Source organism: Xiphophorus hellerii, chromosome 20, assembly GCF_003331165.1.
Source record: "Xiphophorus hellerii strain 12219 chromosome 20, Xiphophorus_hellerii-4.1, whole genome shotgun sequence".
Classification (NCBI taxonomy): Eukaryota; Metazoa; Chordata; class Actinopteri; order Cyprinodontiformes; family Poeciliidae; genus Xiphophorus; species Xiphophorus hellerii.
Window position 1 is genome coordinate 26069782 of NC_045691.1, and position 15425 is coordinate 26085206.

Here is a 15425-nt window from a genome sequence, read left to right on the forward strand (position 1 = left end):
CACCGTGCTTCAGGTAGAATGTGTTAAAGTCAGCTTAGTTCACTAACAGTGAAGGTTCTTCTCAACATCTCTATTTGTTACATAAATTTTGTACCGTATGCGTTTGATGCGAAAGCTGTGGGGTTTGAAAATCTTTGCTGTTGGTAAAAGTGGTGTGGCAATTTAGCCTGGAAAAGTGATAAACTCATTCTATTGGGGTTTTTTTGTCATATACAGTACAGACCAAAAATTTGGACACAACTGTGTCCAAACTTTTGGTCCGTACTCAATACAGACCAAAGGTTTGGACACACTTTCTCATTGAATTCAGTGAGAAGGTGTGTCCAAACTTTTGGTCTGTACTGTATATTCTAATTTAATATTCTACAGGACTACGATTATTTATCTTATTTAATTACATGTTATTTTACTGCAAAAAATATAAAAAATTGAAATATCCAGACTGGAATCTATGGTTCATGTTGGAGCATTTCTGACTTTGGCAACAAAACATGGTTTCTTCTGAATTTCAGCTTGATAATTAGCAAGACATGTTCTCACCTCCTTTCCTTGAGCTTCCTCTGAAAGTGTTTTTGAGAATTTCTAAGTAAAAAAAAAAAAGAAGCTAAATTGCAGAAAAAAAAATATTTTTACAGTTAAAATATGGAAAATAACTCAGTGATGATTTCAGCTCCTATGACTCTAACCAAGGTCTCGGCTTTAATTGGCTTGTTAGGGCTTTGGGGTTTGTTCATAGTCAAATCTGGTGATGCGCACACATTTCTGCCCGGAGTTAGTCTTGCTTGTGAGCAGCAAAACACCTAAAATCATTTAAACTAATAGGCTGTGTAGGGTAGTCATAATAAATTAACAAGCTAGAGAAATTCAACTTTTATAAAACATAAACTGCATCTCCAGGCTGACACATTTTATAGTTCCTAGTAGTTTCATACAAAATAATGTTTAAAACAGATTTAGTTCAGGTGTCTGTGGAATTTATTGAATTTAAGGAGGGTTTTTTAGTGATATTTATGAGCTCCATGGTAATCCAGAAGTCAAAAAATTTGACCTAGATCCACCACTTTTAAGCAACAAAAAAAAGTGCAAGAGCATTTAACTGAGCAATAATGTTGGACTTGCAGAAAAAAACGCAACAAAGTAATGGTCGCGGTTAGCAGGTTGTAAAAGGACCCAAAGTGCAGAGACGGGCGGAGGTTGTCAGAGTCCTGCATTAACAAACATTCAGCAGGTTGGTTCACTTACCAATTAAATGCGGCCGCGGTCAGACTTCTGTGTGAACGATTTCCGATCAATAAGCGCCCCCCCCTCCCAAAAGGTCAACACTAAGAAAGCTAACATTGCAAAAAAAAAGCACAATAAATACCAATAGTTTTATTGTGGAGCACTAACTGGAACATCTGCAGAGAAGTTTTACTGGATGTATCGTCAGAGCCGAACGGTGGGATTGCGTTGCGATTGGCTTCAGCGACAGACGTCTTTCGTGATTTCATAATTATAATTTTCAGCCATTGTTTACATCCACACTTGCCGCAGCTGGCCTCTGCTAGGGCAGAATTGTGACGCATATCTCACATCAGTGTCATAAACGTCAGATAAAATGCGATACCATCATTCACACTGCAGACGCTTTGAAAACAATCAAAGATGTATCCAATTTAGTACCATTTATAGAAGGGGCAAAGATTAGATGTTTTAGGGGTGTAAAATGTTTTTTGATGTAGTGAAAAAGTTGAATATAGGTTTTCAATAGGGCAAAGAAATTGATTTGGGTTGCATTTTCCTGCTGTCTGAACACAGAGAGAGAATGGGCAGAGAAACAAGTGGGATGATGGGAGAATCCAGTAATAAACAATGAAACCAGTGAGTTATATTTTCTAAGGAAGAATGACACTGGGTGCAGGTGGGGAGATCAGGTGACTGCGGGCAGCTGTGGAAGAGAGACAAACCGGCAGCCTGAATAAAGGTGAACAAAAACACAGAATCTGAACTTAAATAAGCTACAAAACAAAGAAAAACACGACTGATCTAAAAAAACAAAAATCCAACTGCTCAAAGAACAGAACACAAGAATAGACAAAAAAATAGTATGCCTTTCAACAATAATGAACACTGAGGAACAAAAAAAAAAAGAAACAAGAAAGCACAAACACCAACAGCAACGGAAAAACAACCTGAAGAGAATCGCTCCAAAGACGAGTAAAAACTGCATCAGGTATCCATCTTTAAATTATACAGCGAAAAAAAATGCAGCTCTGCGAAAGCGGAATCAAACGTAATTGTTTTCAGCGCTTAAACCATCATCGGGCCGCTCTGGTCTGCTGGGCTCAGGCTGGGAAAGTGAACCGGCCCGCTTCTGTGGAAGACGAGGAAGAAAATTGCAACAGCTAAGTGATTTTGACAGTAACACGCTGAGAAAGGTAAAGAAAATTAAGAGTTTGTCACAGGTTACAGAGAATGCCTCCTGAGCCCTCACTGAGCAAACTACTGAAAGAAGTTAATTGTTTCTCACATTTCACTCCCTCGCCATGAAAAGTGACGATGCCTTCCATTGTTCGGCGCAGGAGGCCAGGGATCAGCGCCTGGCATAACGGGCAGGATTATCATTTTACCTATTAGTTTATTTAAACCCTTCTTATAAGAGTTGCATCATTATAATAATTATTCAGAAATTTCAATGATTTGCAAAAACAGGAGTAACTTTAAATTATAGATGCATCCTCATTCAAATTTGGTTAAGTGTACTGCAGGTGTACTTTTGGATGTGTTGGAACGGGAGATTCGCATCATGGATGTGCAGCCGACCAATCTGCAGCAACTGTGTGATGCTATCATGTCAATATGGACCAGACTCTCTGAGGAATGTTTCCAGCACCTTGGTGAATCTCTGCCATGAAGGATTATGGCCAAAGGGAGTCCAACCCAGAACTAGCAAGGTGTACCTAATAAAGTGGCCGGTGAGCATACTTCCTGTCATCTTGGTCTCGTCCAAACATAAAACCTCTCCCCAAAGGTACTTTGGTCAGATAGTTGAACACCATCGAGACAGTGACCCGTTTTGGAACGGACGATCAGGCTCACTTTACACTTCTGGACTGGCTCTGAATTCAAACCAGGTGAACTTTCTCTAAGTTGCCTGAAAAATAGGTCTCCTTCAGTAATCCAAACATTTTAAAATGGGTTCTACCAATTCTGCTAAGAAAATGGTCAAACATCCAACGAAAAATATGTATGTATATATGTACGTCTAAATCTGAATGTAGAATTTTGACTCTAGGTAGACATGCAAAAATCTAAAGTAAATTGAAATTTTCTTGTACAGGATAAAAATGTGTTTTTTTTTGTACGTTTAAGTTGTTTGTAATACTAGCCTTCAAAGCTGAAAAAGAAGGGTCTAAATAACATAAATGCCCCGAATTAATATGACACTCATGCCCTGCCTGACTGCATGCAAATGAGAGCCTCTAAATAACCCGCTTAGAGCCAGAAAGTCTCCGCATGTGCAAGTTAACTAAACAAGTGGAACGTGCTTAACTTTAGCAATTTCACCGCTTAATTTTTCAGCTTTTAATGGCATCTACTTTCAAATGCAGATGAGCAATAATTACATAGCACTGTTATGTCACTAATGGAAAAGGCTCCGAGAGATGGGATGTGCTCCACATGCCAAATTTGCCACGAAACCCCACAAAACGAGAAAAAAAAAAAAAAAAAAGACAAAATCCAGTGCAGCCGAGCAGAATGGAGTCAGAAAGAGTTTCGATGACATTAATGTGTCAAGTTAGGGTCGATTAAATCCATCTGGTTACATGGAGGGAAGTGCTGTTGGAATAAATGTCATAAAAAAGAGAGAAACTCAGCAGGTTCTGTCAGCTAGAATGTTGATTTGGACCTCATGAAGGCAGCTCAAGTGGTAATCTCAATCAGCAGGCTTACTTTTTCATTTATGCACACACACACACACGCACGCACACACCCACACACACACAAATTTAACACATCCCAAAAGTAGTAAATTAATCTCTGCCTCTATAAAGAACACAGAGAGATAGCTGTGATTGACAGCCAAACCATTGCTGCCGTAAGCCTCATTTGAATGAGAAAAGCACCAAATGAAAAGTGTTAAAAGCCAGCGCGAAGACATCTCCAAGGTATCCTTACATGAAAGAAAACTGAAGGATTTTGTATGCATTTTAGAAGCCAAGTGTCTGGAGTGAAATGTGCAGAGAACTGCCCTGCTTTTTCTTTTTCTTGCCCCCTCCCATCCACCCCCGCCTTCTTCTTTTTGGAAAAGAGTAACGCTCTCCGTGCAAAACCCAGACGCCAATCATGAGCGAGTCTTTTTGAGGTCCGGACCTCTTGGGGGATATCAGTACCGCGGCACGTTGTGATTCTAACCCGAATCTTCAGGGTTGACACACTTCCAAAGATGCACTTGTGCCGCCATGCAGCTCTGCCAGGGAAGGAGGAAGGGAGAGAAAAAGAGGGAGGAGCTAAAAATGCTGCTTGCCTTTTTCATTCAGCAGACAGTAATTTAACTGTTGGTTCCAGGCGGCGGGAATTGGCTTTAATAATCGTCTATACCCCTCAAATTGGGAAGGAATTTGCCGGGGCGAGCCTTGTGTCTCCGGCTCGTTCTGCTACCGTACCGTCCAATCCGGCTGTGCTGCGAAGAAAAGGGGAAGATTTGCCTGGAAAGTGCTATGATGAAATGATAAATAACAGAATGGAGGGAAGGCTGGAGAAGGGTAAAGACTCCCACAGTGGGAGGTGATGATGAAACTGTGAGATGCTAAAAGAGGGTAGCGCCATTCAGTGTTTGCTAATATCCCCCATAATGTTGGTATAATTAACCCCAGGAAATGTGACTTCATTAGTCTCAGTCTGGGTAAAAACAAAATGAAGTAAGATCTAACTGCTTGGGTATGCATGGTGGCATGCTAATAAAAGACCAGGATGTAGATATAAGTAGAAGCAGGAAGTACAGTAGTGCTCAAACAGCTATTATCTTTACTTACAAACAAAAAGAGGAGCAGAACCAAGACCCAGCAGGAATGTCTGTTTTTTTTAATTCAGATCCCAAGAGTGAGACTTTCAGGCTGAACGAAGAACAATGGCACCGTTTCATCTTTTGGAGCTTTGTCCGTCATGAAACATGATTCATCTGGCAATGTTGGTAGTTGTTTTTTTGGTGCATCTGGGAGTTCTGCTAATTTTCTACGTTCTGCAGAATATGAATGCTCAGATTGCTACTTTGGCAATGTTAGCCAATTTCTATGATTTGTTAAATTAACAATTAGTTCAACATTTCAGAGCTGTTTTGAGCTGCGTTAACTTATTGAGGAAATTCATAAAGCCGAATTCCCAACCTATTATGAATTTAACAGGAAGTGCTTAAATTTGACAAAGATAGTTTCTTTTTAATGACACTGCTAGCTTAACAATGACAAATTGAAAATGATATTGTGAAATGGGAAAGGTAGGGAAATATAATAGAGTTTGGACAGAGAATCATGTGGTCAATTTCATGAAGCTACAGCAAACATGGACAGATTGTCTGGAGCCGTTAGCGGCGTTAACATCACTGGTTAACAATTAAAGCATAATCATTCAAAAGAAAATGGACACAAAGTTGCTTTTAGTCCTGAAAATTAAGATTTGAGTCTCAGACCACATGTCTAAAAGTCCCCGTCTCTCTCATGCCCTGATTTGTTTTGTAAAAGTTTTGATGGAAAGCACATGGTTCAAGAAAGTTGAAATCCCTCATGTCATCAACATCCACAGATTGTCCATCTCTCATGACAACATGAAAAATATGCAGGGAAGTGGGCGACTGGGATCAAGGACGATCCACATTGTTCTGTGTGCAAGCTTTTCGTCTGCTTTGAGCTCTACCTGCGTGGCAAAAACACCAAAGCATTTTTTTTTTAACTTTGCGTTTATTCATTTAAAATTCAGCAGGCTTTCAAGAATACAAAAGAACTGGGGTCGTCTGAGGCCGGCGTGTTGACCGGATTATTAATGACGACTGGGGGTAGAATGCAGGGGAGAAGCTCTGGGTCCACACGCTGACTAACAGCTCTGCTGAGTCAGGGTGTCTGAAGTCAGACCCACCGGCCGCTTCAGGTTCTGGGAAGGATTTTGTGCAGCCTGCGACCAACATGCACAGATGTCTTAAAATTCTTTAGGGGCACTTTTTCAATGACTTCAGCAGTTCTAAAAAGAAGCAGACACCTTAAATTTTTCTTATAGTGGGAATTTAAGCACCAACATAAAGTTTATATATGTATATATTTTATCAGCAGGTTTTATGCTTTTATTTTACTTTCATAGTAAAAGAGACCAGAAATATCCAGTGACTTAACTGACGACTTGGGAATACCCAGTCATTTGAGTTTGGCTAAATGAGTTTTTCTCCAGACCTAAGGGGCAAAAATGAATCCGTTCAGAAAATCTGCCACATAAATGCAATTTTTGGGGATTTATTGGACATTAATTGGACAGGAGACAGGGGAGGAGAACGCAAATGACCCAAGACTGGAAAATTATGAATGGATTCTTTTTTTTTTAATAAGAGAAAAAGGGGAAGTCAATTTTATGTCTTTGATCTTATACTGCTCTGTTGAAATCAAAATACTCTATTTAACCTGTATAACCTTTTACTATTTTGACATTTTCAATTGAACAATATTCACAAGACCTGCTGATTTATTTACCATATCTTGTTTAGACTGCTTGGTTATCCAAGGAAACCCAACAAGACCCCATTGGATGTGAAACCTTTGATTCCTCCGTGAAATGTTTGGCTCTGTAATCCCACTTTTTCTGCGTTTTAAAGAGTCAGCAAAGCCAGTTTTACCGTAACGTCTCTCTCACTCCAGAACTGGCTAAAAATAACCAATAACGGCAGGTCGACCCTTGACTGGAAAAGCAGAGCTTGGCAGCAGAGCTCTGATGGGTGCATCCCTCAGAAAAAGTTGAAGAGAATCGATTTCTTCAAACCCCGCAGACATCCTCATCTATATTCTCCAAACTCCAGCCTTGGCTGGTTCAGAAGGTTTTCCTGTCTGCTCTCATCTGCATCACAAAAAAGAAGCCCTTTGTCTTGCAGAAGAAAAAAAAAATATATATATATATATATATATATATATATACATAGATCAAACTTTATCTTTCTCAAACATGTAATCCTGTGGGAAAAGCCAGACTGGTAGCCATTAGGCAGTGTCCTCTGCGCCTCGGCTTCCTCAGCCTTTGTAGCGAAAAGGCCAGAGCAAAGCTCGTTTCCATTCAGCGGGGAGAGCTGGTCGAAGCCTCGAGATCAAGCAGCTTCCAGCGGTGCTTTTAATTTTTTTCTTCTTCTTCCATTTTCCACAGTAATACTTGTTGATGGTGCTTGAAGTCTTAGCACGGAAAGAAAAAAGAAGAAGAAGAAATGAACCAGACTTCATGTCCTTTCTCGTTTTCAGCAGGTTCCACTGCATTTTTTTTTTTGTGGAAGATTTCCGAACAGCACGGCCCAAAACCGAACAGGGGAAAAGAGGCGCCATTTTTTTTTAAGGCTTGTTTGTTTTCCTCCCTCTCTGTTGCACAAATCACCCACCAACACAGGCGCTGTGCGACTTTACTTCGAGAGCTCTTGCTGGCTGTCTTCATCAAGTCGAGATGCGCCGCAGAAAAACAGTTTTAATTGGTACTGAGGGGGAAGTGAGGCGCAAGAGGCCGCACGCCTCACCACAGCTCAGAGAGGATACGTGGAGACGATCAGGAATTCTTCCTGCAAAGGAATTTGATGCTAACAATATCAATACAAGTAAACATTTTCCATCTAATAAAAAAAACCAAACAGTTTATCCGCTCTATTCTACGAAAAAAACCCATTATCCAGCACTCCTCCCTCACCTACATAAAGGGAAAGGTGACAAAAATGCATCTTCTAAAATGACCAACAGTAGCATCACTGATAATAAACCAAAAATCGACGATAATAGGCACATGAGTCTGCAGATAAAGGATTTGGAACAGTGAGTCAGGCAGTATACATCCAGAAAGCTCAGTGGAAAGACCTTCGCCGACACATTTAAAGAAAGCTGGACTCCTCTCTCCATGCTGTCGGGCCTCATCACTGTTTTTGTTGTTTTAAGACGAAATTTAGGGAAATTAACTCCTGTTGCTGCTTTGGCTTCCAAGGCATTTCACAAGTCATTAGCTGGTTCTTTCAGCTCTAGCGGTTCCTCACACCCAGAGAAAGAGCAGAGGCAGGAAGGGAGAGCGGAGGAGGAGAGACGGTGGGACTGCAGAAGACGCCGCATCCGGTTCGCATGTGGAGTCGTTAGCCGTGGCACATGAGACAAAATTCGAATGATGTTTTTTTTGGCCCACGTGCGAAAATCTGTTCACCAGGGTGTTGATCCCATCGAGTCGCTTTCAACTGAACGGCACAACCCAGCACCTTCACAGACAGGCAATTCAAAGGCAGATCTTAGAGTAAATAGAAAGTCAACGGCATCATCATCATCATCATCGTCATCTAATGCACACTTTGAAAAGCCAAAAAGGTGGTTATGTTTTATTGTTATTTTAACTATGATGAATCCATTTTAATTTCTTCTCTTTTATGATGCAGGGAATTTTGAATGGTTGGAGATCCATCAACCAATTCCAGACACATTTCACAATGACTGATTTTGACTAGTGATCAGCAAAAATGTGGATTTTTTTCTTCTTTATATCTTGAACTTAAAGGGGCAATGTTGTGTAAAATCAACTTTTTTTGTTCAGCTTTACATCATGTTATAGTGTTATTTTCTCATCAAAAACATAACTGGAGTGTTGTCTTGATTCTTTCGTGCATGTTTGTGAAATCCTTTAATCTCCGTGGCAACCATTCAGCTGTGCAAACCGCCTGGATGGACCTAGCATCGCCTTCGAGGCGCAGCTCCTCCTCGAAACTGCATTTTCCAAGATTCCAAGCTTCTCCCGCGCGACTCCTCCACTCAGCTCCTACAGACTAGCCAGCATCAATTAGCACACATCTGGTGGAACTGCACATCAGCTGAGATCATTATAGGAGCTACTTCTCAGTGCAAAGCTGGTAAAACAAGTTATTAAAGGGCAAGTAGAGGAGCCATGTTATGATGACTTCCTGAGGCCGAATTATAGAAAGAGCAGGAGCTTTTAAAGAGACAGGGGCCTAATTTAAAGACACATTTCTTTGCAATTGCTATAACCTGGCACTAGGTGACTTTTAGGTATTTAAGAAGTTGCTCTCCAATTGGAAATCTCGCAAAAAAAAAAAGACAATAAACAATATAATTTTTAGGCAAAACAACAACAACAAAAAATCACTTGAACAGAGAATAACATCCCCAAAACTCTTCATAACATTCTCAAAAAATCTCGAATTCTATTGTCTTGAATATCTGGTTATTTTATGAGCTTTTGTTGGAAGACAAGAACAACAAAACTGACCCAGCTTGTCTATTTTATCACTAAAATGCAGCTGCACATTCATCATGACTTGAAATGAATTCTTACGAGAAAGCCGGTAAATCTGTTTTGTTGTAGCAACACCCTTTTCAGCATCAGCAGCTCTCAGACTGTGAAGGACAGAAGTCGCAGCGTCTGTGTGCCGCTTCTATGTGCGACGGGTTCCTCTTACGGCTTCAGGAGGCTTTGTGTTGAGTGAGGGAGTAAGAGGCATTCTGTCGCTTCTAACTTCTGGATTATTAAGTTCATTGCACGTCCCAATATGGTTTCACATCCAGAGCACATCATCTCTTTGACTCTGTGTCAGGTGTATGAAATGATACCAGGATAATGTGAACTCTGGGTTTTGCCAGAGAGCAAGAGAGCAGTGGAAATGTTTTGATGGTAAGTGCTAATGTGATGTCGTGTTGAACAGAAGAGAAAAAAAATGAACACCTGCTGCTTACTACTACCTGCACTACAAAAACACTAAATCCTACCAAGTATCTTTGTCTAGTTTCTCGGGCAAATATCTTAGTACAATTGTAGTAAGACAATTGTACTTATTACTACTAACAAGTAACTTTTCAACAAGTTATAGGAGCTTGTTTTAAGTCAATCTACTAGTACTTTTTCATCAATATTAAGGAATTATTAGCTTAAAACAAGCTCCTATATCTTGCTGAAAAGTTACTTATAAGTTAGTTTTGTCTTAGTTCAAGTGAACTAGAAACTAGGCCAAAAATATTTGGTAAGATTTTGTATGTTTGCAGGGTAATGTTCTCCTTCCATAGATAGTACACTTAGCCCCGTCTCTCTCCTAGACGGAGCTTTTGCCTGAGCTTTTACTGTGACTAAATGTGTCCTCTTTCATCTGGCTCAGAGTTTATCTCTTTAGCTGCATTTCTCACCTACATGAAGCCCCTAACAGAGCTGCTATTGACATTGCCGTTTTACTTTCCTTTAACATACAAAGTACTCCTAGATCAGCGAGTCGGAGGGATTCCTGCATCGTCAGTGACTCAATGCCAGCAGCTGTCTCCCCGTCACTACATCCTCATCCAGGAGACGTCAAAGAGTCGATGTGATCTGCTGGGGTTCCTTAGACGACACACTGTTAGACCGATTTATATAATAAACTGAACTTGGCTGCGTTGTTTGATAATTATGATCAAATGAAACGGCTGCGTTCGCACAGAAGGTCTTGATGTTCATTTTCCAATTATTTTTGCTGAAAGCAGATTTTTTTTATTTTTATTTTGTTGCTTGATCATTAATGCTAATAATTAATTCCAACCACAGTACAGCCGGGTGTGTGAACGATTTACGCTCCCAAAGAGACCTGAATGCTCAGAAGGACACCGACGTCACACAACACCGCACGTTTTCGAGAAGTAATACTGGGTGAAAGCACTTATGGCTACATGTTTTAGAGTTTATTCGCCAACGAGAGCCGACAGTATCGTCGCGAGATCGAAACAAAACACAAAAAGAGCTAGCAAAAAGAAAGCACAGCTGATCGCCGTGGCCTGTGGTGGAGCACTGACTGCACCTTCTGTTTGGAAGTCTGTTTCGATGCGTAGCCAGAGCCAAGAGCGGTGGGACTGTGATGTGATGCACTGACTTCTCCCATAAGTTCGTTATTGTAATCTGCAGCGGTTGTTTGCGTCCCGATCCGCCGCATCCGGCTTTTTCCGGTGCAGAATTAGGACGCATGTTGCATGTCAGAGAAATAAAAGTCAGATAAAAGGCAACATGATCGTTCACACTGCAGACGCAGACGACTTAGCACCTCTTAAGAAGTGGCACATATTGGATTTTTTTTGGGGTGCTGAAAATATTAGCTGTTCACATACAGATCAAATATGGACACACAAAAAAAACTGATTTGCCTGCTGTGTGAACGTAGCCTAACTCACTTGAATTCTGATTGAGGTTTGTTTTGTAAATTGGCAAACTGAATTGTACTGAATTACTAAAACTGATATACAGAAAGGTAAAGCTGAGACATTTACTTAGAGCCACACATGTCCATACATCATTGAAATGCGTGGCAGATATACATTTGTGTGTTGGAGGAATAAATTCTGCTGGCGTAATCACCACCGGAAGCACACAGAAAGAAAGAGACACCTTCAGCTCAGCCGTGTATAGATCATCACAAACTCTTGAAACTGTGTGCATCCATGAGCAACAGCTTGCAGAAATAGCCTCGTTAATTAGGCTGATTTAAAAAAACAAGATGCTAGCTGGTGATGTTGCCTCTGACATGAATCCTAATGACGTCCACAACTGAGCTGAGCTTAAAATCAGTGTACAATAAGGCAGTTCCAATCTTCAACATGTTTTAGTCGAGGGTTGTTGTTTTTTTCTGTCAGGTTGTTAGGGGTTGAACAATTTGCAAAGCTGACAGAGGAAGCCATGATCAATCTGGAGATTATAGATAAGGACACTAATACCAGCCAAGAACAGCATTTTCCTCTTATCGAGAGTACACCTTGCCCTCCTGCCTCAGGTAGAGCCAATTAAGCCGGGAGAGGGGAGAGGACGCGCCAGCAGCCACTTCAGGTTGAGGACGCCCGTCAGCCGAGTCCAAACAAGCCCTGGCCCTGCCGAGGGCGTGCAGAGAGCCCGTTAAGTGGGGGAAGAGACAGAGAAGGAGTCAAAGCACGTAAGATTCTCACGGCAGGTACGGCGTTGTAACGTATGGTCCCGAAAAAACACACGCATGTAGGAAAAACTGAAATTCGAAAGGCATAAATGGCGGGCAATTTTCTGGATGACTTACTGCTGACTGAGCTAAGGAGAGCGAGCAGAGACAAACGGACCTTGCCCTGGCTTCACTCCCTATCATAGCTTATTTAATTCCTTATTACTTTATGTTGTCTTTCTCCACCTTTTATTATGGAAAACGACTCACATTATGGGACGGCGCACAGTACAGCAAGAAGAACAGAAGGCGAGGCGGAACAAACCAGGAGAGATCGAGCCAAGGTCATTTTTTCAGAGTCCAGGTCGAGTCTCAAATCACTACAGACAGACATAAGAATTCTCTCAAATCATGTATTCATGGTTTTGTCTTCATATGGAGCAAACTGTCGTTCAGTGGCATGTTTTTTTTTGAGAGAGCAATCCATCATTCGGAAACCTCTTATAAATGGTTGCACATCATTTTAAACTTAACCGAAGCACATTTACCCAAATATAAATAAAACATACATTTATGCAAAAGAAAAAAACAACAAAAAACAAGATTAATATTTGAACTTCTATTTGACTTAAACAGGAGGGGCTTTCATTTTGAAGAACTGCAATTCAGTAATGATGCAATAATCCACATATTTATATAATATCGATGAAACTGGATTAAAACTTTTAATCGTGTTTGTGATTAAATTTGAATAATTAATGGCAATTTAATGGAGAACTAGATGGACAAAACAAGCAACTTCTTTCATTCAAAAATCCTTTTCTTCTGCTACATTATTGAATAAATAGACATACGAGCTCAACAACAAAGACATTTATTGTTTTTAATCTGTTATTTAGATTATTCAACCATCAGATTGGTGCAAAGTCCTACTATTCAGCTGTCATGTGTTTCAGGAACTCCCGATCGCTCTCGTAAGCAGCAATGTGTTTTGCATTGAGATTGTATTTAAGACTTGAAGAAGATTTTGCACAACTTGAACACAACAATAGTCTTTTTCATTGTCCCATCAGATCAATGGATTTTTAAGCAAAAATGAACCCACAGTGGGTCAAGAGAAGCAGCTTTGTCATCTTTCACCGTTTTCCGGTGCAACCTGTGCGTCAGATTTACAGGCGTACCAGAAACACGCAAACACAAATGGTTCCAGCCGGAACCTTTGTGTTTGTACCTTAAAAATAACAAACAAACAAAAAACAAGATTAATTGCATTAAAATTTTAAACATGCTAAAAATCTATGTAACTAAATGATCAAAATCAACACGTAAAAGTGCCGGCCCTCATATATACATATATATTTTTTCATCCCTGCTTAATATTGACTCATTCAAGTGTTGAAAGCATATCATGTGCAGCATATTTGCATACTTTTCAGTTTACCAATATTTATTTTGTTAGAAATCTCAAATGGTCTCATGTAATATTCAAATTATTTGAGAAAATTAATTGAATGTTTTCATATGTTGTCATCCAAAATCATCGAACCTAACAGAAAAAAATGACTGTTAAATATCACTAGTTAATGAATTTAACTAGTGATATTTAACTAGTTGAATGTCTAGTTAACTAGTTAACTAGATTACTAGTTTTTATTTTGGAATAAAATGATTATTCCAAAAATAACCATTTTGGAATATGATTATTAAGGTAAATTTGCTTTTTTGATGCAATTCTGATTTATTGTTTTTGGTTCTGAAATAATCAGAAATGAATGTTAGACAATAGGAGGCTACAATATGTAACCCTAACTAATAAACCAAACGCACCATTTGGCAGAGTTTGAACAGAGCTGCCATCTGTAACTTATTGACTGGCTTGCTTTCCCCTCTGGTTACAGGAGGTGATAACGTCAAATCCCAGACCAAGAGTCTCATTTAAGTCTGAAGTTTCAAACGAGTGAGGAAGTCAGTTTGGCTCTGGCCTTCGCAAGTCTGAGACCAGAGTCACCGTCTCTGGTAGGAGCAACAAGGAGTCCAAAAATCAACACCACAAATTAAAGCAAATGTTGATATTTTTGTGGCTTCCTGTTGCCTTTCTACTCACCGACTCCTGACTGGATTTGGAAAAAAAAAAGAAAAACACCCAAACAACAGGAACACAGAACACTGTTGCTAGCTCAGCAATGAAATATTGATCACACAGCTTCACTGTGCTGTGTATCATCACCTCCTCCACCAGAAAGCAAAGTATATCCCAGCTGCACACACACACACGTAAAGCCCCCCTCAAGGGCCTAATCTAAACTGCAGCTTTATGCTCCTGTTCCCCTGCTGACTCTTTGATGTTCCCCAGACCAGACTCCCAGAGTCTGGATATCTGTCTACCACTCCCGACTGATGCTGTCAGATGGAGGCCTGTCGCAATAAGCAGTAAATTAATTCCATCTCATGGTGAACTAAAACGAACTCTATAATTTCCATTTGAGTGACTTTCTTTGGTTTCTGTCTTTTAACCAAAAACTCGATGACGAAAGTCTTCAGTCTGGCGCACAATTTTGTAATTCCTTTTATTTGTTGTTTCTGTTGCTTCCTTTATTTACTTTGGATTTTCAAAATGTCTTCCAATGTTAACTGCCCAGGAGAATTTAAAGTTGATTGAAGAAGATTGAGAATTATTGCGTTATTGCATTTCTTATGCCATTACCGATATTTATTACATGAAAATGGCCTCAAAACAACAATATTATTGATTACCGCAGTAACTTCTGTGGCAATTTATGGTCCAGCAAAATCAGTCGTTGTGACAGGCCCCGTCGAATGACTCGGCGGCGGTCACCTCAAGCCGCCACCAGTTCAGGAGAGTTCAGCCAGATTCCCTGCTTTTGTCTGGACAATCTGGACAATGCGCCGCCGATGCATACAAAAGGTGCATCGACAGAAAACAAAGCACTGGGAGAGAACGAGCGCCCGGTCCAGATAGCTGGACGATGCACAATCACGCCGGCAAATTGTAGAGAGAAACAAAAGGCAGAACAGCAGATGGACTTTCACATTCATTGGACAAAGAGTTTCAGGAAGCCAGCAGTGACTGCACCACAGACACCGCCGTAGTAGGATGGGAGGGGGAGAGATCCATCTACCCTTTATTTAGTCTAAACCGAGATGGGGTCCATTAAAGTTGCAAAGACTCAAAGGAAAAAACAAAAAAAGAAAAGAAAACGATGCCCCCTCTCGGCTTGTTATTGAGTACTATTGGAGTCAAAAGGGGGTAAATTGACTAAGTAGGTCGAAGCGAAGAGCATGCAGAGAA

The 15425-nt window shown here is 40.3% G+C and overlaps 1 protein-coding gene across 2 annotated transcripts in view; it reads right to left on the reverse strand.

The window, feature by feature from the left end:
* The window catches only part of cdh4 (cadherin 4, type 1, R-cadherin (retinal)), a 307449-nt gene that overhangs the window by 171428 nt on the left and 120596 nt on the right, over positions 1-15425 (reverse strand). The gene's annotated exons all lie outside the window — the stretch shown is intronic.